The 26128-nt window shown below is 38.3% G+C and overlaps 1 non-coding gene across 1 annotated transcript; it reads left to right on the top strand.

The window, feature by feature from the left end:
* Positions 1–23565: 23565 nt before the first annotated feature.
* LOC117202654 (U1 spliceosomal RNA) lies at positions 23566–23729 on the top strand. Its single transcript, XR_004485132.2, has one exon. It is a non-coding gene; the product is annotated as a U1 spliceosomal RNA (small nuclear RNA).
* The last annotated feature ends 2399 nt before the right edge of the window (positions 23730–26128 follow it).

Here is a 26128-nt window from a genome sequence, read left to right as displayed (position 1 = left end):
CATTTTTTTTCTTAGATTCTGTATATATGTGTTAGCATACGGTATTTGTCTTTCTCTTTCTGACTTACTTCACTCTGTATGACAGACTCTAAGTCCATCCACCTCACTACAAATAACTCAATTTCATTTCTTTTTATGGCTGAGTAATATTCCATTGTATATATGTGCCACATCTTCTTTATGCATTCATCCAATGATGGACACTTAGGTTGTTTCCATCTCCTGGCTATTGTAAATAGAGCTGTAATGAACATATTGGTACATGACTCTTTTTGAATTATGGTTTTCTCAGGGTATATGCCCAGTAGTGGGATTGCTGGGTCATATGGTAGTTCTATTTGTAGTTCTTTAAGGAACCTCCATACTGTTCTCCATAGTGGTTGTACCAATTCACATTCCCACCAGCAGTGCAAGAGTGTTCCCTTTTCTCCACACCAGCATTTATTGTTTCTAGATTTTTTGATGATGGCCATTCTGACCGGTGTGAGATGATATCTCATTGTAGTTTTGATTTGCATTTCTCTAATGATTAATGATGTTGAGCATTCTTTCATGTGTTTGCTGGCAGTCTGTATATCAGAAGTGATATCTGTTTCCCACAGGAAAAGGGCAGTGAGTGGATAGAGGCTGTATTTTGCCCAACTTAGGAAACTTTGGGTGGACACAAGCCAAAAATGTCAACTTAGTGAGGGTGCTGGCTGGTTGTTGGAGAGATCCCTGCAAACACATCATTCTTCATGACATCAAAACTTCACTAAGATCCTTTTTTCTAACAAGACTAGGGGTGAATTCAGAGTCATCAGTGATTCATTATTCATTCACTTAATATTTTTAAAAGAAGATAGTGACAAAAATGGAATGTTTTTTATTTTTTCCCTTAATTTTCCCATTAAAAAAAAGACCTAGCAACTGGGATATTAAAACCAAAGAACCATGGAAAACATCTACAATAAAAGGAGAAATCGTGGAATTCTGATGAACACCCAATATGTAGGCACAAACTACCAACATGTACAAGACCCATGTGATATTAGCATCTGTGCTGGAGGAAAGAAGGGAAGGCAATTGGACTCTCCTGGCCCTGAGAATATGAGAACCTCAAGATGCCAAAAGTATTTGCTGGAATTGTGGAGGCCCAGTCTGAGAACAGAGACCGAAAATGGGAAGGGATTCTACAGGAGCCAATTTGTGGGTGAATGCAAAGAGACAATGCAATGTTGGCTGTGCAACATGGGTGAGTGCAATCATGACAGATGGTGCTGAACCAGTCTGGACCCTAAAACCTCCTGGAACAAATGAACTAAATCTTGCTTCCAAGGCAAAGCACTACACCAAGGAGAAACTTCTGGGAGTAAAATCCAAATTGTGCAGGAAGAAGGGGAAGCTTCAAATAAAAGTAAGGGAGGTGTCAAAAGAGTCATATCTCAAAAAATGTGAAATCAGAATGAAAGTCATGTTTTTGATGACTTTGCAAAAGAGCAGAGGAGAGAACACTAGTGCCCAGAAGCTGGAAAAGCTATCCTAGCCACCCTCCCATAATAAACTCTCATTTGTACTGCCCTTGCCCCCTGGGCACAGAAGAGAGCCTTATCGGCCATGCTAAGGAGTTAAGGCTTCAGGATGCAGGCTATTAACAGGCAATGAATGGTTTTAAAAAGGGAAATGTAACGACTGGATTTGCAATGTTTAAAGACAGAAATTTGTAATCTATATGGCAAATATGGCAGATTGTCCACATGCATCCCACTCTCTTTCTGGTGTGCCTTCCTTTATTTTAGATGGTAGAATGTCAGAAATTACATTTCCCAGGCTCTTTCAGTTGGATTTTAAGACTTAGGTAGAGGAAATCACATCTACTCATGCAAGATCTAGAAGGTAGAGGAGGGTCTCCTTACAGGCATCTGCTGTCTTCTGCTGGCAAGCATGACCATGAGGTAGGACATTTGTTCAACCTGTTCCATTATCCAGTCATTCACTTCTCGGATGCCAAGATGTTGGGTACAAGACATCCTTTTTCCCCAGTGTATGCTGGCAGGGTTGATGTGGCTCTTGAGGCAACAGATATAATAGTGGTAATACCCTGATTCCTGGACTTTACCCAAAATGATATGTCCCTAAAACCAAGGGTTCTAGGGTTTTTCTTTATTTATTTTTTTTCCAGATTCCTAACCTTCCTGATTGGGTCTAGGGAGCAGCTTTCCAGGCGGATGAACTCTGCAGTATTTTGCAAGTCTTTCTAACAGCCCAGCCTAGAGCATACTCCTCCAAATTTTCCAACACTACCCAATTTTCTATAATTCATCTATTTTTTGCTTTAGGAAGCATATTGCATTTTCTGCAACTAACCCCAGGTTTCTAGGAAATCAAGAATTAGAGCATCAGGCGAAAAGGATCAGGGTAATCAGGGAAGATTCCACAGTCTACAAAGGATTTGTACCACATCTTAAAAGATGGATAGAAATTAAATAGACAGAGAGGAGAGTGGACATTTCAGACTAAGATGGTAGGTTTAAGCAAATGCTTGGAGACCAAATTATCAATATTTCCACGTGTGACAGTAAGGAATCCAGGCTAACCGGAATGAAGGGGATGCATAGAGGACCTTAGGGGGATGATAGGCATAGGAGGGGTAGAGAGAGGTCATAAGGATCCTCAAAGCCAAATAGAGAATTTTATACTAGATAGAATAGAAAGTAGATGAACATTGGGGTCATGAGAAAAATGCAAAGATGAGAAAGACAAGCACATTCAGAGCGGAGAGTTGAGGAGTGGGGAGCTTCCATCCAGGTTGGGAAATGTTGAATTTATCCTAATAAAGCGGATTGTTTTTGCTTCTGTGGAAGAGTGGAGCCATCCCCCACTCCCACACCCACAACCCGCACCAATGGCAGACAGTCCCTATCAAACGTGACCCTCTTTCTTGCGGTAACCAGACTCAGCCTCAGGATTCTTCTCACAGAGCTCCAAGCAGTCAATAACAATCAATAGGACTTGGCATGAGAAATAAAATCTACTAGTTGTTCCCAATGTAATAAATGCTGTTCTAGCAAATCCTAACAGTTATAATCAAATATTAACATACTTTATTTTTTTATTGTAAACACAATTAACAATCCCATTCTTCTTAGGCACAAGAATAATGATTTTAGCCATTGAACTCTTAAAAAGAGTTACCTAAAGTTGTCCGTGATTAAATACAGGTTTCAGAAGGCATAAGCAGATTGTGTCATTGGTCTGTCCCTGTGACAGACTCTGAAGTGCCTCTAAATCCTGTAAATATTTCCATGCACTGTATTAAGTTTGAAATCAGTGTTCAACGTTACATGTGGTACAAATTCTAAGATTAATTTCAAAAAGTTCAAATAAATAAACACTCAGAGATGCATGTAATTCTTATAAACATTCATCTCATTCTTGTCACCTGTCACCTTCAACATTTACAAGCGAACCAGCTAGAGGCTTGCAGTTTCCTTGGCTGCAGTGATCCCACGAGAACAAGCCCAACAACGTTTGGGAAAGCAAACCCCACCCTTGCAAAACGAAAGACCTGTCATCCTAGCCTGGGCTTCAGTTCTTGGGTCAATAGATGACAAAATATTTTTCATGGGCTTTGGAGTCAGAGTGACCTGATTCATAGGTGTGATCAAGAAATGAAAATTTTTTAATTCTTTGGGAATATATCAGTGTAAAGATACATACTGCAGATACCAAAACATGCAGAATAGTTCCACTAAGTGAAAGTTTGGTGATATTTCCTTTAAAATATCCTAAAAGGAGTTGAATATAGGGGATAGAGAGCTCTGCAAGGTGCCCACTAATATATGGATCTGAGCATCTTCTGTGCAAGTTACACATGAAACCTTGTAACCAAGCTCAAAAGAAAATAACTCATATGGAGAAAGGAGACTTGAGGAATCAGTGACAGTGACCCCCTCTCCATCTCTACCACTATGACCCTAGACCGAACTGCCATCAACTCCCCCATAGATCTTTGCAGTAGCCTCCTAACCGGCCTCCCTGGATCCACTCCTATGAAGTATTTTCAACTTAGAAGCCAGAAGGAAAATCAGACCATGCCAGTTCTCTTCTCAAGGCTCTCAGATGGTGTCCATATGATTTAGAGCAGTGTTTCTCAAACTCTAGTGTGCATCAGAATCACCCAGCAGGCTCTGCATTTCTCTAACAATTAGTGATGTTGAGCATCTTTTCATGTACTTTTTGGCCACCTGTATGTCTTCTTTGGAGAAACGTCTCTTTAGATCTTCTGCCCATTTTTTGATTGGGTTGTTTGTTTGTTTGTTTTATATTGAGCTGCATGAATCAAAACTACAATGAGGTATCACCTCACACCGGTCAGAATGGCCATCAAAAAATCTACAAACAATAAATGCTGGAGAGGGTGTGGAAAAAGGGAACTTTCCTATACTGTTTGTGGGAATGTAGATTGTTAGAGTCACTATGGAGAACAGTATAGAGGTTCCTTAAAAAACTAAAAGTAGAGCTACCATATGATGCAGCAATCCCTCTCCTGGGAATATATCTGGAGAAAAACCATAATTCAAAAAATACATGCACCCAATGTTCATTGCAGCACTATTTACAGTAGCCAGGACATGGAAGCAACCTAAATGTCCATCGACAGATGAATGGATAAAGAAGATGTGGTACATATATACAATGGAATATTACTCAGCCATAAAAAAGAATGAAATAATGCCATTTGCACTGACATGGTTGGACTTAGAGATTGTCATAATGAGTGAAGTAAGTCAGTCAAAGACAAGTATGATATCATTTATATGTGGAATCTAAAAAAATATTGTACAAATGAACTTATTTGTAAAACAGAAATAGAGTTGCAGATGTAGAAAACAAACCTACAGTTACCAAAGGGGAAAGGGGGGAGGGATAAATCAGGAGATTGGGATTGACATATACACACTACTATATATAAAATAGATAACTAATAAGAACCTATTGTATAGCACAGGGAACTATACTCAATATTTTGTAATAATCTATAAAGGAAAGAATCTAATCTATAAAGGAAAGATATATATATATATCTGATATATATCAGATATATATATATCAGATATATATATATATATCTGAATCACTTTGCTGTACACCTGAAACTAACACAACATTGTAAATCACATACTTCAATTTAAAAATGAAATTAAATTTTTAAAAAAGAAATGCAAATTCCCAGGCCTTTCCCTATACCTGCTGAATTAGAAACTCTAGAAGTGGGGCCAGCAATCTGCATTGTAACAAGCCTGTTGGGTGATCCTTTTTTTTCTTTTCTTCCAGACACACATGGTGGTTTTATATTTTTTTACTTTTATTTTTAAATGAATTTTTATTCGAGTACAGTTGATTTACAATGTTGTGTTCGTTTCTGCTGTATAGCAAAGTGAACCAGTTATACGTATACATATATCCACTCTTTTTTAGGTTCTTTTCCCATATAGGTCATTACAGAATATTGAGTAGAGTGGGATTGCAATATCATATGGTAGCTCTATTTTTAGTTTTTTAAGGAACCTCCATACTGCTCTCCATAGTGGCTGCACCAATTTACATTCCCACCAACAGTATAGGAGGATTCCTTTTTCTCCAGATGCTCTCCAGCATTTCTTATTTGTAGACTTCTTGATGATGGCCATTCTGACTGGTGTGTGGTGATACCTCATTGTAGTTTTGATTTGCATTTCTCTACTAATTAGCAATGTTGAGCATTTCTAACACTTTCCCAGGGGAAGCTGATGCTGCTGGTTCGGAACCACGCTTTAAGACCACTGATGTAGAGTAAAAGCAAAGGCCTTACATTGGCCCACAGGGCCATTGGGATCTGGTGTTATGACCACCCTGACCTTATCTCCTGTTACTTTTTCCTTCATTCTGCTCTGGACACCTTGGCCCCCTTGCCTGTCCTTGAGCAGGCCAAGCATACACCCTCCTTGTTCATCCTTCTTTTCTGAACACTCTCCCTCCAGATAACCTCACAGCACATTCTTCACCTCCTTTAATTCCCTGCTCAAAAGACTCCTCCATGAGGACCTCCTTAATCATCCTATTTAAAACTGAACACTTTATCTCCCCCCAGCATTCTTATTCCCCTTCTATGATTTATTGTTTTTTCATAACACTTATCACCAATTGGCATAGTACTATATTTTACTTATTTATGTATACATTTTTTTGCCTTCTCAGCCACCAGCTAGCACTAAACTGTAAGATCCATCAGGATAGGGACGTTATCTATTTGAAAAATCTGTTTTGTTCACTATAATATCCCACACCTAAAAGAGTTCCTGGAACATAACAGGTGTGCAGTACTTGTTTAACAAATGAATAAAGCAGTCTGAGAGATAAAAGGAAAATTTAAATAAGTTTAAGTGCCATAGAAGCCAAGATAGAAAATAATCAAAATGAGATTTCAGGGTAAATAATAACAGTAAATGCTACAAGGAGTTTAAGATTGAAAACTGAGGAAATGTCTTTTATATCTAGTACATTTTGTGTCTCATTTAAGAAATTCTTCCCTACTTTGAGGTCAGGAAGTTATTCTATTTTATTGTCTAAAAACAATATAATTTTTAAAAATCTTTTTTATTTTGAAATAATTGTAGAGTCACAAGAGGTGCTAAAAAAATGTATGGGGAATCTCCATACATGCATCCTTCACCCAGCCTCCCCCCATGTTAACATCTTGTAGAACTGGAGAAAAGTATCATGACTAGGAAATTGACATCATTGCAACCTACAGAGCATATTCAGATTTCACCAGCTATACATGCACTCATATATATGCACTTATACATACATTGGTGTGTATTTGTATCACTCTATGCAATTTTATTACATGTGTAGCTTCATACAATCACCACCACAGTCAGTATGCATAATGGTATCATCATCTCAAGACTCCCTTCATGCTATGCCCCTATAGCTATCTCCTCTCTGTCTGTCCTTACCTCTGGGCAAACACTAATCTGTTCTCCATCTCTGTAATTATGCTGCTGTATAAATGGAATCATGCAGCATGTATCCTTTTGACCATGACTTTTTTAACTCAGCATAATTTCCTTGAGGTTCATCCAAGTTGTTGCAGTATCAAGTTTATTCCTTTTTACTGCTGAGTAGTAACCCAGGATGTAAATGTACCACAGCCTATTTAACCTTTCATCTAGTGAAAGACATTGGTTAGTTTCTAGTTTGGGGCAATTACAAATAAAGCTGCTATAAATATTTTTGTACAACCTTCTGTGTGAATATAAGTTTTCAGTTCTCTGGAATAAATGCCATATAGTGCAACTGTTGGGTGCATTTTTAATATTAAAGGAAATACCAAATTATTTTCCAGAGTGGTTGTACCATGTTACATTCCAACTAGCAATATATGGGTGAACGAGTTTTTCCACATCTTTGCCAGGATATGGTGTTATCACTATTTTTTACATTAACTATTCTGATAGGTGTGTGGTGCTATCTCATTGTAGTTTTAATTTGCATTTCTTAATAGCTAACTAAGCCGGACATCATGTGCTTATTTGTCATCTGCATATGCTTTTTGATAAAATGTCTATGCATGTCTTCTACTCATTTTATAATTGGATCGTTTGTTTTTTTAATATTGAGTTTTGATAGTTCGTTATGCAGTCTAGATACAAATTCTTTGTTAGACATGTGGTTTACAAACATTTTCTTCCAGCCTGATTTGACTTTTTGTCCACTTAAAAGGATCTTTTGCAGAGAAAAAATTTTAATTTTGATGAAGTCCAGTTTATTATTTTTCCTTTTATGGATTGTGCTTTTGGTGTCAACTCTAAGAACGCTTTGCCTAGCCTTGGAACCCAAAAGTTTTCTCTTATGCTTTTTTCCTAAAATTTGACCCATGATCCATTTTGACTTAGTATTTGTACATAAGATGTGTGGTTTACAATCAAGGCCCATTTTATGCTTATGGATAGCTCTAGTACCACTTAGTGAAAAGGTTATCTGTTTTCCATTAGTTGTTTTGGCTCTTTTGTCAAAAATGTGTTGGATATATTTGTGTGGATCTATTTCTGGGTTCTCTGTTGTATGGCATTGATCTATATGTCTATACCTCCACTAGTATCACATTTATTGTATACCCTAGCCATATAGTAAGATTTAACATTGGGAAAAATGATTTCCCCCACTTAATTCTTCTTTATCAAATTGCTGTGGCTACTATAGAGCTTTTCTCCTTTCATAAATTTAAAAATAACCTTATTTACAAAAAAGAAATAGAGTCACAGATGTAGAAAACAAATTTATGGTTACCAAGGGGGAAAGAGCAGGTGAGAGTGGATAAATTGGGAGATTAGGATTGACATATACGTATGACTATAAAACAGAAAACTAATAAGAACCTACTGTATAGCACAGGGAACTCAATACTCTGTAATGACTTACATGGGAAAAGAATCTAAAAAAGAATGGATATGTGTATATGTATAACTGATTCACTTTGCTGTACAGCAGAAACTAATACAACATATCAACTATATTCCAATAAAAATTAATTAAAAATAAAATAAAATAAAATATATATAAAATAAAAAATTTTATTTATATATTTTATTTTATTTTAAATAAAAATAAAATAAAATGTACTCCAATAAAAATTAATTAAAAATAAAATAAAATAAGCTTGTCTATGTCTACAAACAAAACAAAGCAAAAAAAAAAAAACCTTGATGTCTGTTTCACCAGATTCAGGGTTGCCACTTCTCTTTTTTTTTGTTTTGTGGTACGCGGGCCTCTTACCGCTGTGGCCTCTCCCGTTGTGGAGCACAGGCTCTGGACGCGCAGGCTCAGCAGCCATAGCCCACGGGCCCAGTCGCTCTGAGGCATGCGGGATCCTCCTGGACCGGGGCACAAACCCGTGTGCCCTGCATCGGCAGGCGGACTCTCAACCACTGCGCCACCAGGGAAGCCCGCCACTTCTCAAGGACTGAAAAATGTTATGCCATTTCTGTCTGCCACATGGTTTCAGTTAAGACATCCTTTGTCATTCAAATTGGTGGTTTTTAATAGATAATGTGTCCTCTATCTCTGGCTGTTTTTAAGATTTTTTTCCTTCACTATTAGTTTTTAGAAGTTTGTGGTATTTCTTGGTGTATATTTCTTTTGGTTTATCCTATTTGGGGTTCAGTTAGTTTCATGGATCTGTAGGGGTTTTTTATTGGGGTATAGTTGTTTTACCCTTCACACCAATTTGGAAAGTTTTCAGCTATTATTTCTTCTGGGACTCCAATAATATAAATGTTAGATGTTTGTTATATAAAGCCCTGAGACTGTTTTTTTTCTTTAGTCTATTTTCTCTTTATTGTTCAGATTGAATAAATTCTATTGATTTGACTTCAAGTTCATGGATTCAGTGCTCTGTCATATCCACTCTGCTATTGATTCCATTCAGCAAGTTTTTCATTTAAGTTATTGTATTTTTGAGTTTATTTTTGTTTGGTTCTTTTTTATAACTTCTATTTCTTTACTGAGATTTTCTATATTTTTCTTTGTTTCAAGAGAATTTATAATTGATTATGGGGGCATTTTTGTCAGAGTTGATTTAAAATTCTTGTCAAATAATTCAACATCTCAGGGTTAGTGTCTGCTGAATGTCATTTCATTTTCAAGTTGTGGTTCTCCTGTTCTTAGTATGGAGAATGATTTTTTATTGTATCCTGGACATTTTGGTCATTTAGTTAAGGGACTTTTGATCTCATCTAAACCTATTTTAGCAGAAAGTTACTCTTTTTAAGTTTAGCATATAGGTTCTGCCTTACTTTTGTGACTTTAGTTCTAATGAAAATTTAGTTTTCTGAGTCCTTGTAATATTACTTCAGCCTGTTTTGTTCTTCTAGTGCTGTTGGGACTCTTGTTCAATGCCTGCTAGCACAGTCTGTAGTGGCAGAAGGTACTTCCTTAGGCCACCTGCTACTGAGAGACCTTTGGTAGAGAAGAAGAAAAAAAATCCCTTAGCCTGGGTCTCCCTATGCCTCTAGGTGGAAAGCAAGGAGACACAGGTCTTCATTGCTGTTGCCACTGTTGATGGATAGGATAACCCACCAGTGCCCCAGTTGTGCAATGGAAGCTTAGACAGCTTAGGGCTTCACTGCTACCTATGAATTAGATCACCCACTGAGCATGACTTATGGAGCAGGGGCAAGATGGCCTGGGGATTTTCTGCTGCTTCTGTGAGCAGAATAGACTACCCACCAGGGTCCTGGTTGTGGACCAGGGCTGAGGTGGCTGTGTTTTCACTGCTGCCATTGCTGATTTTCTAGTGATGGAGCAGGGACTGAGATTTCTCACTAGATCTCTGTTGGACTTCCCTTTTCTTGGTCCTTTGGCAGGAGAGAGAGGCCTTTTTCTGTTTTTTCTTGTCTTTATCTATGCCTGCCAGTTGTTCTGGGTCATAGCCTTCTCCAGTGCCTAGTTCAAGGATATATGAGAGATATAAAACAAACAAACAAACAAACAAAGAACAACAACAACAAAAAAAAAAAGGAGGGAACTCACCACATTGTTATTCCTCAAGTCCTGAGGTCTCTGGCCAGTCTGCCTTTTTCTTTTCAGGTTTCAGAGTCTTTTTATCACTCTCTGTTTAATAATTTCTTGGTATTTAGTTATATTTAGAGAGAGGAGCAGGGAAAAGTCAATCTATAGTATCTTGTTCTAGACCTGAAATTCCAGAAAGCAATATAATTTTGACTTCATAATCTGGTCGTTAATCCACTGAAATTGATTTTAGTGTATGATGTGAGGCAGATATCTAATTTCTTTTTCTCCCATATGGATATCCAATTTTCTTGGCACCATTTTTGAAAAGTCTGTCTTTTATCTAATTCTCTGCAGGGCTCACCTCTGCACTGTATCAAGAGTCTATTGCTTAGCTTGCTATTCTATGGCATTGCTCTATTTTACTATCACTGCACCAATGCAACACCAACCTAGTTATAATATCTTTTATAGTAAGTCTTGATATATGGTGGTGCAAATATTCTAACAATATTTTTTATATTTATTTTATATCCAGCAAACTTGTTAAAATTTTCTTATTACATTTAAATTTTTATCTATGGAATCTTTTTGGATTTTCTATGTGCACAGTTATATTATTTTTAAGTGATGACTTTTTTTTCCTTTTCAATCATTTTTTGGGGGGTGGTAAAGGGAGAAGGAAGGTTTTTTGTGTGTTGGTCAAAACCTCTAGTACAATATTGAATTGATAGAAGTGGGGGTAATGAAATTCATTGTTTTGTTCTTCCTTTCAAAAGGAAAGCATCCAGAGCTTTACCATTAAGTATGATGTTTGCTATAGGTTTTGGTAGATAAGTTTTATCAAAACAAAGAGGTTTCCCTCCATTCCTATTTTGCTAAGTGTTTTCTTTTCATCATGAATGGATAGTAAATTTTGTAAAAAATAAAATGATAAAAAAGGACATACTATACTAACACTAGTTAAAAGAAGACTGGAGTGAAAAAAATAACAAAAAACTGCTAAAAAAAGATCAAGATGAAAATAAAATTAATTACATGGGACTGAGTGAACTGATGAGGTTGATTATAATTTTTGTGACTTTCTGTTTGAATAAAAAAGAAAAATCCCACAAGGACTCAGAGGCAAAAAATATACAAATCAATTTTCACTGCAAAGTAAAGGAACTGTTACAGTGGAGGATTACTGGACTGAATGTCAATATTATGACGTAGTATGAGTGTGTTTCGTGTTTGGTAATTGCAATCATTGTTGCTTTTGTTGTGGTCATCCATTTACAATGCTTGGTGTCAGTTTATTTATCTCTTGTAAAAATAAAATACAGTGTTTGTGTGTGAAAAAAAAAAGAAAGAAAGCATAAGCATCCAGCAAGCATGTTCTGTAATATAAATTATACAATATTATAAAGCTAATCATAAATATTAAAATGGAATCCATATAAAAAAAAAACCTACTGGGAATTCCCTGGCAGTCCAGTGGTTAGGACTCCATGCTCTCACTGATGAGGGCCTGGTTTCAATCCCTGGTTGAACCAGGTGGAACCAAGATCCTGCAAGCTGCCGTGTGGCATGGCCAAAAAAAATTAAAAAATAAAATAAGGCTGGAGTGCTTATATTAGTGTCAGACAATTAGATTCCTAGCAAAGAATATTACAATAGAATAATAAAGACATTTATGTCATAATGATGAAGGGATAAATCTATCGATAACATAAAACAATTCTAAACATTTATGCATCTAATAATAGAGTTTTAAATTACATGAAATAAAAATTGATAGACCTAAGGAAAGAAATAGACAAATCCACAGGTATAGTTGGAGATTTCTCTTAGAGATTTTTCCTCTTTTAATACTCGATAAAATCAAGTAACAGGAAATCAGCAATGATATAGAAGGCTTAAATACACTATCAAACAACTTGACCTAACTGATATCCATAGGATATTCCATCCAACAACTATAGAATACATATTATTTCTAAATGCATATGGAACATTTATCAAGGTAGACAAAATTCAGGTCCCTAAAATGAATCTAAACAAATTTAAAGAGATTCAAGTCATGTAAAGTACATTCTCTAACCAAAATGGAAGTAAATAGAAATCAAAACCACAAAAATATTGGGAAATTTTCTGAAAATTACGAAACTAAATAACATACTTCTAAATAACCTATGAGTCAAGGAAGAAACCAAAAGACAAAATCAAAAACACTTTGAACTGAATGAAAACACAATGTATCAAAATTTGTGGGATTATTAAAGTAGTACTAGAGAGAAATTTATACCACTAAGTAACTATTTTAGAAAAAAATGATCTCAAACACATAAACTCAGCTTCCACCTTAAAGAACTGAAAAAAATCCAATAAAACCTAAAATAAGTAGAAGAAAGGAAATAATAAAGACCAGATCCCAGTAGAAATCAATGAAATAGAAACATTTTAAAAAATCAATAAATTCAGCAGCTTATTTTTAATAAATATATGTATATACATAATGTAATAATAAGCAATAAATATTGTTTAATAATGACAAAATTGGTAAACCTCTAACCAAACTGATCAAGGAGAACAATAAAGAGAGAAGACACAAGTTGCCAATATCAGATATGAAAAGGGATGTCACTACAGATTCTATAGATATTAAAATGGTAATAGGGAACTCTTATGAACAATTTTATGCTAATGCATTTAATAAATTAAATATAATGTAAAACTCCTTGAAAATCACAAACCAGCAAAGCGCACTCAAGAAGAAATAGCCTGAATAGCCCTGTATCTGTTAAAGATATTAAATTTGTAAATAAAAACCTTCCAACAAAGAAAACTCCAGGCCCGAATGGCTTCATCTGTAAATTCTGCCAAACACTGAAAGAAGACATTAGAATGTCTTCCAAAAACTCTTCCAAAAAATTGAACAGGAGGGAATACTTACCAGCTCATCCTGAAGTCAACAGTACCATGACAACAAATCCAGACAAAAACATTACAAGAAAACTACAGAATAATATTCCTCATGAACATAGATGCCATGATTATAAACATTTTAAAAAACCAAATCAACAATAGTATATCTTGACCAAATAGGGTTTATCCCATGAATCAATGTTAAAGTTGATTTAACATTTAAAATGAATCAAATTCACCATATTAACAAACTGAAAGAGAATAACCATATAATTATCTCAACAGGTGAAGAAAAAGCATTGGACAAAATTCAACATCCATTTTTGATTAAAAAAAACAACTTTTAGCAAACTTACAATTGGAAAGTAACTTCCTCAATCATATGAAGGGAATCTATAAAAACCTCTAGTCAATATCACAATGATGGCTGGCTGAATTTTCCCCCCTAAGATCAAGAACAAGACAAGGATATCCAGACTCACTACTTTTACTCGTTATGTTGGAGTTTCTAGCCAGTGCAATAAGGCAAGAAAAAGAAATAAAAGGCATCCAGACTGGTAAGGAAGAAGTAGAACTGTCTTAACATACATACACATATGATTCACATACAATATGATTGTCTATCTAGAAAATGGGATGCAATCTTTTAAAAATAAGTTACTGAGACTAATACAGGAGTTTAGCAAGATTGCAGATTGCAAGGTCAATATACAAAATTCAACTGTATTTCTATATACTAGCAATGAACAATTAGAAATTGAAATATTTTTAAAAGATAATAGCATCAAAATATGAAATAATTAGGTATAAAACTGGAAGAATATATGCAAAGCCTGTCATTTAAAACTACAAAAAAATTGTCAAGAGAAATAAAAGAAGACCTAAGTAAATGAAGAGATATACCTTGTTTATAGGTTCAAAGGCTCAGTATTTTTTAAATGTCAATTGTCCTCAAATAGGTTCAAGAAAATATCTATTTAAAATTCCATAAGTTTTCTTTTTGGTAGATATATACAAGATGACTCTAAAAGTTACACTGAAATGTAAAGGTTGTAGAATAGCTAAAATAAATTTTTAAAAGAAGTGCAAAGTAGAGTTAACACTACCTGTTTTTAGAGCCAATATAAAGGTACAGTAATTAAGATAGTGTGATGTTGGCATCAGATAGACTGACAGATCAATGGAACAGAATGGAGAAGCTAAAAATTACAAACAGACACACACTGATTTTTGACAAAGGGCAAAGGCAGTTCAGTGGAAGAAATATAGTCTTTTTAACAAAAGGATATCTGTGTGCAGAAAAATGAATTCCAATCAATATACCAAAAAAACCTTAAAATAGATTAGATACATTAATGTAAAACTGAAAAATATGACAATTCTAGAATAAAACATAGTAGCAAATCTACTTCTTTGGATATTATACACTATTTTTATTGTTTTGCTACTGGATAATGTTTAGTGGTAATCATATTTCATTACCATCTTCTTCTGTGCTTGTCTCTATATCCCAGGAGCTGGAAACCTAAAACTAAATTTCTCAAACTCTTTAACACTAGATTTTGAAGTGCAATGTAAGTTCTGCCAATGAATATACTCATATATAACCTGGAGAGTAGGAATGAAGGAATGACCTTTCCTTCTTTGACAGTGGTGATGGCTGATGTATGGGTTGTGGAAAACATGAATTTTTGCAGCAGTTGGACACTGCATTTCACTGCCTTTCTGATTTTGCTCCTCCAATCTTTCCAATGATTTAAACACAACTCCTAATTCCTTATATTTATTTTTTTTCCTGCTTGAAATACTTTGTTTCTTTTTCTGTGCTGAATCATGACCAATATATTCTAAAATATATAAGATGTATGCTTAAGTTATCAAAGCCAAATGTGAATATCTTAATCTTCATAACACATAACCCAAAGATCTTATAACACTTTAACTCCATTAATTCTATATTTTTAAAATTAAGCTTCAAGATTTTATACTTATTCTTTTGTATATTCAATGTTCATGTGGATTACCCACTTATTTACAACCTTCCTTTCTCTTGATTCCTTTCTATATTTCACATTTTCCATCTGGAATCATTTTTTTTCTGCCTGAAATACGTCATTTAGAATTTATTTTACTGAGGGTTTGTTGATAAGAACTCTGTTTAGTCTACCTAAAATGTCTTTATTTTGTGCTCGTTATTAAAGGATATTTTCACTAAATGTAGAATTATTTATTAGCTATTAATTTTGTCAACGTACTTAAGACATTCTTCCTTTGCCATCTAGTTTCCTTTATTATTGTTGGGAAGTCAGCAATTAACCTCTCATTCATTTGAAAACAACCTGTATTTCTTTAAATCTTCTATTAAGGTTTTCTCTTTGTCTATGTTGTTCTATGATGTGTTTACGTGTTTTCTACATTTATAAGGCTTCTTGAATTTATGGATTTATGACACTCATTGGTCCTGAAAATTCTTAGCCACTATCTCTTCAAATATTGTTTCTGCCCTATTTTCTCTCTCCTCTCCTGGTATTCTGATTAAATGTATGTTAGACCTCCTCACTCTATCCTGTGTATCACTTGACTACTCTTCATTTTCTAGCTTTCTGTCTCTTCATGTCATGCATATTCTACTTTCTTCTGGCATATCTTCCAATTTACTAATTCCTTCTTCAGCTGTGTTCGATCTGCAATTAAACTCATTTTTGGATTTCTAATTTTAATAGTTGGATTTTTCATTTTCAGAAGCTCTATTTAAAAAAAAATCTGACAATCTTTATAGCTTCCTTCTCATACATATATATTTACACTTCTTTTTATTTCCTCAAACAGAGCATTATGGATGCTATGCTGCACTGCCCACTTTGCTTTGGAATAAGAGATTCCTTTACTCAGCTGATGGGAATGTTGTTGTCTGAGAGCCTCTTTGGATCTTGCCTTGGTGGAAAAGAGGTTCCTTACCTTAGTTGAAAAAAGGGTCTTCCTAGGGCTGATTCATATCTAAGGATTGGTTGCAATGGGGATTTAACAACCTAAATCTCTCCCTCCAATTCAGGATATCTCTGAAGAGCTATCCTAGCTTCAGAGCTTCCTCTCATGTTGGCTGAGGCCTGTTGAGACTGCATCCCAGTCTGACTTCTTCCTCTGCCCAATTCTGCTTTCTTTTCTTCCCCCACAGGTGTTGATCCCCAATAAGCTTCTAAACTCTAATATCTATCTCAGAGTCTGAGTCCCTGAGACTCCAAGCTGCAACCCAGGGCAAACATAATTGTTTTATAACTTCTCTCTGGTAATTTTGTTACTAAATTCCGTGTTGATATATTTCTATTGCTTTGTTTGTTTCTGCTTTTCCATGCATATTTTGTTCTTTGTGACTTGGTTATCTTTGATTTTATGATACCCAGTATATTTAAAATAATTATTTGTAATATTTGAGGCCAAGGATGCAAGTGCTTTCCTTTGGAGAAAAACTTTATTTCTTCTTTCAAGTGCCATAGATATATCAGTATAGGACCACCCTACACCAAGTTCATGCCCTAAGGCTACTTGGACCATGTAGAAGATGTGAAACAAGACTGCAAAACTGTAGGCAGGCTGGATTCCTTCTGGTTCACATTTATACCAGCTTGTTGTGGAATGTATCACATATTAGACTTCAAACCTTGTACAGATCTTGGATTTTCATTTTTACCCCCCTTTTTTTATAAGGACTTCAAAACAAAAGTTCAAAATTCCCCAAATTGGCCAATGCTCTTAAGGCAAAAACGTCTTCTGTGTTGCCTTTACTGCTCATATTTTCCCTTAATTAATTTTCCCAGTAATTCCTTACTATCTTGTTATCTATTTGATACTTTTAAGAGGATTTGTAGTTTTTTCTCAATGGGTAATTAGAACCAAATAACCTAGCCCACTATTATGGAAAGCTAGGAGCACCAGTCCCACCCACTTCATGCAGATATTTTTGAGGTATGATATATTCAAGAGTGTCAGGAAAGGAATTCAGATAGCCAGAATCTAGCAGTGGCTACTAGTTTGCTTTGTTCTAAAAGACTGTAAGCTTCCTTCTAACCTCAGAAGAAAAGAGTGCCAAGATGGATGAATGATGTCTGCCATGGTCACAGGAGGTGGTTAGCCATAGAAATCCTGGGGCCAGATAATTCTGAAAATTTTTTCCAATTCTATGGACCTCTGAATTTATGAATATGAAGGGCTATTTTTGCCTAAACTTTAGCTAATCCTCTCATTTTATAAACTGCTCAGCCTGAGGTTAAGACTCTCCATGGTCTTGTCCCAACCTATATTGCCAGACTCTCTTGCTACTACACCATATGCACCACAAGCCATAGCTAATCAGACTCTTTGTCTTCCCTGAAACATCTTTCAAGCTTTCCATCTCCAGCAACTTGACTCAGAGTTTCACTGCTTGGAACACTTGCTCCCCATTGTACACACAGAAATTGTGGACATTCTTCTAACTTAGCTCAAATCTCATCTCAACCATAAAGCTCTCTTTGGTCTTCCTACTGGATTGCTCCTTCCTTTGATCTGTCAGAGCTTCTGAAACCTTTCCAGCAAACTTAGCCTTTCTCTCTCTTTTTCCTATATTATCTGGGTCTTTCTTTAATCTCTTGTTCTATATTGTTAGGTGCAAGAGACTCAGGCTGGGACTGCCTTATCTTTGTACCTAACATAGCTTGATACTCAACATGTCTCCTTCCAGGGGAGAAGTCTCTGATGAAGGAGAAAAGTCCTATTCCTCAGTATTATTTGTTCTTCAGATGTGGGCAGTAGGAGCTACTCATATGCTGAGGGATAACTCTAGATCTCCTGAGCTGTGCCCACCTCTCCCCAGAGTCTTGGGACAGCTGTTTCTAGGGCTCATACTGAAGCACAGACAGTAGGACCAGGAGCCACATACATGCTTTGGAGGCCAGGACATGAAGGCAGGAGTAGGGCACGCCTGGGTTGCTGTCACCCACCAGCAACAGAACCGGCCAGGCCAAGCATAGTTGAGTATTTAAAATACATTAAAGCCCTGCTGCCTTTGAAGTTGGAAACTATCTCTATTTAATCAGAGAGAAACAACTTTTCAAAAGACTTTTTCCCCTCTTTTTTACCTTCAGCTTGCTGGCTTCTCCTGTGGTTAGTAGCATGAATAAAACATGCATATCCCAATTAAATCTTGATTTAATTTCACTTCTTTGCAAAGCTGATGAACTCCAGTGCTTTCATAAAGACACTGAGCATTAGCATTCTTTTGTTATGCACAATCCATTCTGAGGAACAAGGGGCTAAAAATAATCAGCTGCCTCTCTCCTGGCCTTGCCAAGCTCTCAGTGAGTTAGGGAGAAAGGAAAACACACACACACACAGCTCCAGCCAGGCTAATCCTCCCTGCAGAGACCCCCTGGTAACTGCAGAGAAGGAGAGCACATTTGACCATGAGGAACATCTTAGGGTTGGAAGGCAAACACAGTCTGCAAAAAAAGACACCTTCCTAGGAACTCTTGGGCACTTCACCTGGAATAGTCAGTAGCTCACTGTGATTTGAGAGTCCCTCCCTTCCCCTGCTTCCCAGGAGGCACCAACAGCAGAAAGTGCTGGACCAAACTGCACCATCCCAGAAGGCTGACTGAGCTTTTTGGTTACCACTTGCTTTTGAGTTTGAAAAATATGAAATTCCCCTGCAAGTTTGTTCTCATCATTTCAAAAAATAAATACATATTGAAGACTGGAAGGAAATGCATGAAGTTATTTCTGGATGATGGGATAATGGACCATTTTTATATTATTCCACATACTTTGCAGTTTTTGAACTCTTTTTAATAAGCAGAACTATATTTTATCATCAGAAAAAGTTATCTTAAAGACACACATGTATTGAGCTCCCCTACTATATTCTGGAAGAGTGATTATCTCAGAAAAAGGTCCCTAAGTTCAAGGAGTTTTTAACCTACATAAGGTAACTAGTAGTAGACAAGGTAACTAATAATAAGAACTAAAGTTTGAGGTCTTGGTTCTAAGCGGTCTAGAGAAATAACTCTCTGTGAAGGTAGCGGTAGATAAAGAAGAACTTTTAGAGGACGTGACACTAGAAAACTCTGGATCTCAGGGTTAAAACGGCCTTGGGAGTCATGTAGACCAACCCTACATTTCATCTTAAATTTCATCTTCATCAGCCCCAGGGAACAAACCCCTGGAGAACATAGTCATTATCTGACCAGAGACTTGATACTGTCCAAGGCAGTATGATCCATGTTTGGGTTTCTCCTACTATCAGGAGGTTCTGTCTCACACTGAGCTTGAACTGGTATCCTGGTGGCTCTGATTTGCCTCCTGAGGTCACACGTACTAGATCTGCCCTTTCTTCTGCAAGACGGTCCTTCTCATCTTTCACATCAGCTTTTACACATTTCTTCTGAATTCTTTCTTTTCTTGACTAAACAGCTATAGTTTCTTCAACCACATCTCAAACGGCATGACTTCCAACTGCCGAGGGCTTCGAAAAATGGGCGAAACTCACACAAAATGAGAGAAAGGGGAATGAATATTCTTAGCAAGGAAAATGGTACAAGCAAGACACAGATTTTGAAGGAGACCAAGTATGTGGGTTGGTCTAGGAAGAAGCCAGTCGATCTGGGGCTGAGTTTAACTCGGGAGTTGGTAGGAGGTGCAGGTAGAGAGGTAGGGAGGCTGGCCCCCTGGGGAAACCGTGGATTGTAGGCTCCACTCCCCACACACTGAACAATCTCTCTCATTCCAAGAGGAGCCTGCTCTGGGATTCAGGAGATCTCCTTGTAACCAGGTGCTATGGCTTCATGAGAACCCAGGCCACTGTGGACCCAGTAGGGGATGGCCAGAGAGAAGACAGCCATGAAAAGATGCTTGGTGTTTAGTTACTGCAGACAGCTTTTCCCTCCGCTTCTAACTTTCCCTGTGATCTGATCAGCAAATCATAGACAATCCACAGCCAGCTTGTGGAGGAAGACTCCCTGAGGTCTCCATGTCCTTGGGGATATGTCAGTTTAGCCAAACTGGAGGTGGTTAGTAGGGGCAAGCTTCAAAGAGCTTGTCCCTGAGAAACAGGCTGATTTCATGGTTTGTGCAAGGAGGATGCTAGAAAAGAGGAGGGGCCACAAAGAACATGACAGGCCAGGGCAGGCATGGGACAGAGAGCTCAGGGCACAGAGGGGGTCGGAGGACAGGTCTGAGGGTAGTTGCTACCTGTGAATTCTCCCTCATCCTCAAATTCCTCCAGTCTTATGGAGCTGGAGTGAATATCAAAGGTTGGATGGATGCAATGAAAATGGTGCAGAGGCTGTACACACTCAGGACATCATGATGATGAAAATGGCAAGCCTGACATCTGTGAGCCCTGCAGCAAGGGTCGTAGGGGAGCAGCCTGACTGGGACCGCCCATCTTCCCTTCCCACACTTGGTTCCACCCTATGCGACAAGAGGACCTGCATGCATGTGTGTGAATACTCCAGACCACATGTCTAAGCTCCATTCCTTGCTTTGAGAACCTGGAACCTGGTCTTGAAGAAGGGGTTGTGAGAGCCAGGGGTCATGTCCTGTGGGTGCCAAAGATGTGGACACAGCAGGACAGGAGAAAAGCCAGTGCTGGGCCCCTCTAAGCATGGAGCCCAAAGCCAGGGCCCTGGTAGCATAGGGCTAAAGACAGTACAGATGAAGGTCTGATGAACCTAAAACAGTGAAATAGAAGCAAACCACACAGGCCTGGACTCAAATCCTAGGTTTAACACTGACTTTCTTAGTCATTTAACCTCTTGGAGTTGTAGGTTCCTCCTGGACAAATCTGAGACTTCACACCTGCCTTGCAGAGTGGTTCATTTCTGCCAAATATCAGCCTTCCAATAAACAATGGTTATTGTTGCCTTTAACATAAAGTCAATCGGCAGAGGACAGCAAACTCAGAGCAGTGAGAAGAGAGAGCAGAACCCTTGGGAGAGGGAGTGATCAAGGAGAGTGGGGAGAGGTAGGTGAAGTTTCCCTTGGGGGCTGAAGACACCCTTGGACAGCTTAGGTAGATCCAGATATGTCCAACCCTGGCCACGGGTCCACAGCTCACAGGCCTTCAAAATTGTTTTGTGTTATTTCATCTGAGCAGGCTCCTGCTCCATGTTCAGAAAAAAAAAGTCTGGGCTTCCCTTGTGGCGCAGTGGTTGACAGTCCACCTGCCGATGCAGGGGACACGGGTTCATGCCCTGGTCTGGGAAGATCCCACATGCCGCGGAACGGCTGGGCCCGTGAGCCATGGCCGCTGAGTCTGTGCGTCCGGAGCCTGTGCTCCGCAATGGGAGAGGCCACAACACTGAGAGGCCCGCGTACAGCAAAAAAATAAATAAATAAAAATAAATAAATAAAATTTAAAAAATAAAATGTCTACTGCTTTTTAAAATCTCCAGACTGTCTCCCACCTTCCATTTTGCACAAGTCCAGCCCACGCTGAGACTCTCTCCCATACAGGCTACACAACTGAGCCTCCAAACAGCTCACACCAGTAAACAGGCCCCCAAGACCCAGGAGGCACACACTGTGGGAAATGAACACACGGGTAGAGACAGACCTGCTAATACGTTCACAGGTTGGAGGTCTTTCTCCCGAATGCAGACGAGATATTGCTGCAGTAAAAGGTGAAATTGCTCAGCCCTATCTTCCAAGCACGGACCAGGGAGGAATCCCTAAGACCAGGCTGACACAGCTCATAAATCTCTCACATTTCTGTTTGTCCCAACCTGCATCATTTCAAGTACATGTGGGATTGTCACATTTTAAGAAAATAAATTAAATGAAATGGTAGATTCGCCTTTGTGATCCTGATGTGCAGATTACATATTATTACGTTATGTATCTCACACCCTCCAGTGCATTTGCACTAGGGTATGATTATTGGATTTTGATGTATTGCCAACCTCAAACTCAAATAAATATTTTTCTCTACTAAGTGATGCTGGGAAGGAAGGCACTTCTTAAGCATAAAGCCTATTTGTGTGGTTTAGTAAGAAATGCAAGGAAGCCAAAGTGAGGAAGAATAAATACGCCAGCTCTGGTCTTCCATGGTAAGTCTTGTATATCTAGTTCCTTAAACCCCAGAAAAATAGACAGACACAGAAAAGAGGCCTGGAGCCTGCTCTAATTCTCAGAAGAATTCATGCACTCGTTCAACAGACATTTATTCAACATCTACTATGTGCCAGGCACGGTTCTGGACATCAAGGGTAGGACAGTGAAGAAGGCAGACAAAAATCCCTGCCCTCCAAAAATCTGCATTCTAGAAATGAGAAAATCAACGAGTAAAATATATAGCATTCCTGTGGATAAGAGCCTTAGAGAAAAATTAATTTAGCCAGTGGGATAGGGAGTATGCTTGGTACCAATTTTAAATGGGTGGTCAGAAATGGCCTTGTGGAAAGAGTAACATTTGACACAAGCCCTGTAGCAAGTGAGGCAGACAACCCTGGAGATATCTGCGAGAGGGAAGTGCGTGAAAGCAGATAGAACAGTAAGTCCAGAGACCCTGAGGCAGCAGCAGGTCTGCAATATTCAGAAGACAGTCAAAGCCTGAAGCAGAGCAAGGTTAAGCAAGGGGCAGTGAAGTAGAAGTGAGGGGTCAGAGAGGTGATGGGGGATGGCGTGGCCAAATTGGTAGGGCCTTATAGGCCACTGTAATAACCTTGGACTATTTTAGGTTTGTTGTACAGTGATGGGTGAAACATATAATGCCCCTGCTTTTTCAGAGACTATATTATGACTGAAAATCCTTAAGTAGCCCAATATGTATAGAGTGAGAAATGTTATAGTTGGGGAGGGGTGCTTGAGAGGAGTGATGGGTAAGTCAGAGAGAGACTCCTTCCAGCCCACTGCTACCCCCTTCACCATGGAAACCTCTCTTCGAAAGTCTCTGGTTATCTGAAGACACCACTCAAGAAGGGGTCTGACCTCCCCTCTTTACTGCCCTTAATGTAGCTTAAACAGTTGGCAAACTTTAGAAACCAAGAGAAAAAGAAATGTTAAAAAGGACATAGAATTTAATATGGTACAATTTCATCTCTCATGTAGGTCTAAAGAAATGTAACTTTATGTCATTAAAATTATATATGGATACTTACCTGGCAGGGGAGATACCATGATCATGAAGGTGGTTTACCCAGGATGAGGCTCACTCATTGCACTGCGAGTGTGCTGACACCTGCAATTTCCCCAAATGGGGGAAACTCGACTGCATAATTTGTGGTAGTGGGGAACTGTGTGCGCTCTTTCCCCCAGCAATTTGTGTTTAATAATAGAACTGACCAGTTGAGCTGAATGAAAGGCGTAAAAACGTTTGAGGTGGACTTTCTCTCATAGCGCAGTGATTGAGAATCTGTCTGCTAATGCAGGGGACACGGATTTGAGCCCTGGGAAGATCCCACATGCCGCGGAACAACAGGGCCCATGAGCTGTAACTACTGAGCTTGTGTGTCTGGAGCTTGTACTCTCCAATGAGAAATGCCACGACAGTGAGAGGCCCTTGCTCGCCACAACTAGAGAAAGTCCACACACAGAAATGAAGACCCAACACAGCCAAAAATAAATAAATAAATTCAAAAACAATTTTTAAAAAATATATGGAATCCTAGAAGATGGTGGAGTAGAAGGCCATGTGCTCACTCCCTCTTGTGGGAGCACTGGAATCACAACTAACTGCTGAACAATCATCTACAGGAAGACACTGGAACTCACCAAAAAAGATATCCCACATCCAAAGACAAAGGAGAAGCCAAAATGAGATAGTAGGAGGAACGCAATCACAATAAAATCAAATCCCATAACTGCTGGGTGGGTGACTCACAAACTGGAGAACACTTATACCACAGAAGTCCACCCACTGGAGTAAAGGTTCAGAGACTCACGTCAGGCTTCCCAACCTGGGGTCCAGCAATGGAAGGAGGAATTCCTAGAGAATCAGATATTGAAGGCTAGTGGGATTTGATTGAAGGACTTTGACAGGACTGGGGGAAACAGAGATTCCACTCTTGGAGGGCACATGCAAGGTAGTGTGCACATCGGGACGCAGGGGAAGGAGCGGTGACCCCATAGGAGACTGAACCAGACCTACCTGCTAGTGTTGGAGGGTCTCCTGCAGAGGCAGTGGGTGGCTGTGGCTCACTGTAAGGACAAGGACACTGACAAAAGAAGCTCTGGGAAGTACTCCTTGGCGTGAGCCCTCCCAGAGCCCACCATTAGTCCCACCAAAGAGCTGGTTAGGCTCCAGTGATGGGTCACCTCAGACCAAACAACCAACAGGGAGGGAACCCAACCCCACCCAACAGCAGACAAGAGGATTAAACTTTTACTGAACTCTGCCCACCAGAGTAACACCCAGCTCTAACCGCCACCAGTCCCTCCCATCAGGAAACATGCACAAGCCTCTTAGATAGCCTCATCCACCAGAGGGCAGAGAGCAGAAGCAAGAAGAACTAAAATCCTGCAGCCTGTGGAACAAAAACCACATTCACAGAAAGATAGACAAGATGAAAAGGCAGAGGGTTATGTACCAGATGAAGGAACAAGATAAACCCCAGAAAAACAACTAAATGAAGTGGAGATAGGCAACCTTTCAGAAGAAGAATTCAGAATAATAACAGTGAAGATGATCCAGGACCTCAGAAAAAGAATGGAGGCAAAGATCGAGAAGATGCAAGAAATGTTTAATAAAGACCTAGAAGAATTAAAGAACAAACAAACAGAGATGAACAATACAATAACTGAAATGAAAAACACTCTAGAAGGAATCAATAGCAGAATAACTGAGGCAGAAGAACGGATAAGTGACCTGGAAGACAGAATGGTGGAATTCACTGCCGCGGAACAGAACAAAGAAAAAAGAATGAAAAGAAATGAAGACAGCCTAAGAGACCTCTGGGACAACATTAAACTCAACAACATTCCCATCATAGGGGCTCCAGAAGGAAAAGAGAGAGAGAAAGGACCTGAAAAAATATTTGAAGAGATTATAGTCGAAAATTTCCTTAACATGGGAAAGGAAATTGCCACCCAAGTCCAGGAAGTGCAGAGAGTCTCAGGCAGGATAAACCCAAGGAGAAACATGCTGAGACACATAGTAATCAAATCGACAAAAATTAAAGACAAAGAAAAATTATTGAAAGCAACAAGGGAAAAACGACAAATAACATACAAGGGAACTCCCATAAGGTTAACAGCTGATTTCTCAGCAGAAACTCTACAAGGCAGAAGGTAGTAGCATGATATATTTAAAGTGAGGAAAGGGAAGAACCTGGAACCAAGATTACTCTACCTGGCAAGGATCTCATTCAGACTCAATGGAGATATCAAAAGCTTTACAGACAAGAAAAAGCTAAGAGAATTCATCAACACCAAACCAGCTCTACAAAAATGTTAAAGGAAATTCTCTAGGTGGGAGAAACAAGAGAAGAAAAGGACCTATAAAAACAAACCTGTAACAATTAAGAAAATGGTAATAGGAACATACATATCGATAATTACCTTAAACGTGAATGGATTAAATCCTCCAACCAAAAGAAACAGGCTCACTGAATGGATACAAAAACAAGACCCACATATATGCTGTCTATAAGAGACCCACTTAGACCTAGGGATATATACAGACTAAAAGTGACGGGATGAAAAAAGATATACCATG

Source organism: Orcinus orca, chromosome 8 (genome assembly GCF_937001465.1).
Source record: "Orcinus orca chromosome 8, mOrcOrc1.1, whole genome shotgun sequence".
NCBI classification, from domain to species: domain Eukaryota; kingdom Metazoa; phylum Chordata; class Mammalia; order Artiodactyla; family Delphinidae; genus Orcinus; species Orcinus orca.
This window is presented reverse-complemented; position numbering and strand designations above follow the sequence as displayed.